We start from the raw sequence: 3,016 nt of genomic DNA, 5'->3' as shown, positions 1-3,016 counted from the left end.
CCGGACTCGGGCTGCCTTCCGGACTCTCCGCGAAGGCCTGCGGCGGATCCATCGGGAACGCCTCTCCAGCCTCGCCGCCTCGCAGAGACCCAGGGCCCGCTGCGCCCCGCGTGCGGAGCCACCGGGAGAGGCGAGGCCGCACGCACCTGGGCCCAGGTGGGGCTCAGCTCCGCCCTGATTGGCCCAGCCGCGGTGCTGAAGTTTCAAGCCGCGCCCCCAGCTCCCTCTGTGATTGGCTGTTTCTGTTGGCCACGCCCCCTCAGGGCGCTGCCCTTCCTTCTCAAGACCCAGGGAACCCGGCGGGGCCGCAGAGACAGGCCGGGGGTTGCGGGTGGGCGGGGGCTCCCGGGAGAAAAGCCGAACAGCCCGCGGGGGCGTGTGGGAGGGGACCGGGAGCCCAGCCTGCCCCGCCTCTTCTTTGCCGCTGGCCACGCCCACTTCCCCCCTCCAGCCCTCTGCTAGGGGGTTGGTTTTGAGGGCTGCAGTTTGGGCGGTTGGGCGGGGAGCGATTCGCCAAGCCTGTCTGGATCGGGACCTCAAAAATCAGTGAGTCCAAAGGGAGTGGTGCGGCCCGCGGAGAAGCAGCCCAGCTGGTTGTGTATTAATCATAGGGTAAGGACGCCACACCCAAGAGGGCTCCCCCACGCCAGAAGTCCCAGACGGACTGCTGTTCGCCTAACTCGTTAAAGATTGAGGAATGAATAAGCATGAAAATATGTATTTTCCTACGGAGGGGAGCCTCGCCCTCGGCCAGCCTTGTGTGGCAGAGTGCAGGGCTTCCAACCGGGCAGGTGATCTGAACACGTTTTTAAAAATACGAATTCCTGGCTGGCTCCACCCAGACATACTGAATCTCATAGGGGGATAATAAGACTTCTGGTGTTTTTAAGGGCCCCAGGATAGGATTGACAGATAAAATATAGGCCACTCGGCTAAATTTGAACTTAACATAAATTTAAGGGATAGTTTTTTAGTACAGTTGTCCTCCCTTATTTTCAGGGGATACTTTCTGAGACCCCTAGTGAATGAATGCCTGAAACTGCAGATACTACTGAGCCCTATATATACTGTTTTTTCTTATATACGGGATCTTCAAAACACTCATGGAAAACATGTATTATGAAAAAATTATGCATGAATTTCGATGTTTTTTTCTCCAACATAAATGTGTACAGACTTGTAATAACAGGCTCTAGTTTGAGGAACTAAGAAGGATCAGTGTTTTTTAAAATTGTTTATTCATTTACTTTTTTGTAGAGAGAGCATCTCTCTAAGTTGTCGGGCCTGTCTTGTACTCCTGGGCTCAAAGTATCCTCCTGCCTTACACCCCCAACCCCCAGACCCCAGTAGCAGTTCAGCCCCTAGTACAGGCATGAGCCATGGTGCCTGGCCAAGACATCAGTTTGAAAAGAGACTGTAACAGAACAACATGAATTCTACTCAGTTTAAAGCAAGTACAAACAGCAAATTGATGGTGAAGCTTGGGTGGAAGAATGGTGAAATCACTGATGCTTTACAAAAAAGCATTTGGAGGCCATACCACAAAGAAGTCAGTAGTTTATAAATGGATAACTCAATTTAAGAAGGGACTAGACAGTATTGAAGATAAAGCCCTCAGCAGTAGACCATCCACATCGATTTTTTTTTTTTTTTAGTTGAGAGTCTCACTCTGTCACTCCGACTGGAGTGTAGTGTCATGGATCATGGCTCACCGTAGCGTCTACCTCCCAGTTAGGAGATCTTCCCACCTTAGTGTCCTGAGTAGCTGGGACTACAGGCATGCACCACCATGCCTGGCTAATTTTCTGATTTTTTTTTTTTTTGGTAGAGATGAGGTCTCTCTATGCTGTCTAGGTGCTCTCGAACTCCTGGACTCAAGTGTTCCTCCCACCTCAGCCTCCCAAACTGCTGGGATTATAGGTGTGAGCTACCACATCTGGCCACATCAATTTTTGAGGGAAAAATTCATCTTGTTTGTGCCCTAATTGAAGAGGACTGACGATTAACAGTGCAAACATCAGCCAACACCACGGATATCTCAGTTTGTTCAACTGACACCATTCTGATATTTTTCTACAAAATTTTTGAAGTCCCCTTGTACAGCATACCCATGATGAATTTTAATTTATACATTAACAATACCTAATAGTAAAATAGAATGATAACAATACACTCTAATAAAAGTTATGTGAATGTGGTTTCTCCCTCACTCCTTTTTCCCTCAAAGTAACTTATTGTAATATACTCTCTTATTTTTGGATCTCAGTAATTGAAGCCTCTGAAAGGGAACTGCAGATAATAGGGGGACTGCAGTGTAAGGATGTCCCAAGTGTATGTCCCTATCCCAGAGATTTCTGCTGGAGGCCTTAGGGGCAGCATTGGAAAGACCAAGGACTTGTTACCCCCAGGGAAAGGGAAATGAACTTCAGAGGGGTTAGGCTCCTGAGGGATACGCCTGAAGACAAGGAATTGAGAGAAAAGGTCCGGCAGAAAGAAAGTGCTGTGTGAAAATATTCCATGTTTAATTCCTTCAAAATCCCTAACTACGTATTTTTGTGGGAGCATATATATGTATGAAAATGCATTTTTTTTTTTTTTGAGTTGGAGTCTCACCCTGTCGCCCAGACTGGAGTGCAGTGGCCGCTCCCGGCCACCACAGCCTCGACCTGCTGGGCTCCGGCGATCCTTCCGCCTCATCCTTCCGAGTAGCCGGAATTACAGGTGCACGCTACCATGCCCGGCTGATTTTTGATTTATTGTAGAGATGAGGTCTCGCCAAGTTGCCCAGGCGGGTCTCGAACCCGCGGGCTCAGGCAATCCACTCACCTCAGCCTCCCAAAGGCGCGGGATTACAGGCTGAGCCACTGAGCCCGGCTTGAAAATGCATTTTGAAAGATGTGATGTTTCACCCCAAACTGCTAATGGGACTCTGCTGTGGGTTGCTTGGGGGGCAGACTAGGGGGCAGATTGGAGGGTGGTCTGGGAAACTAACTTTATCTGTAATATTTTCACTTTC

Source organism: Carlito syrichta, unplaced genomic scaffold, assembly GCF_000164805.1.
Source record: "Carlito syrichta isolate Samal-C Ts95f unplaced genomic scaffold, Tarsius_syrichta-2.0.1 Scaffold288207, whole genome shotgun sequence".
Taxonomy (NCBI): Eukaryota; Metazoa; Chordata; class Mammalia; order Primates; family Tarsiidae; genus Carlito; species Carlito syrichta.
Note: the sequence above shows the minus strand (reverse complement) of the source record.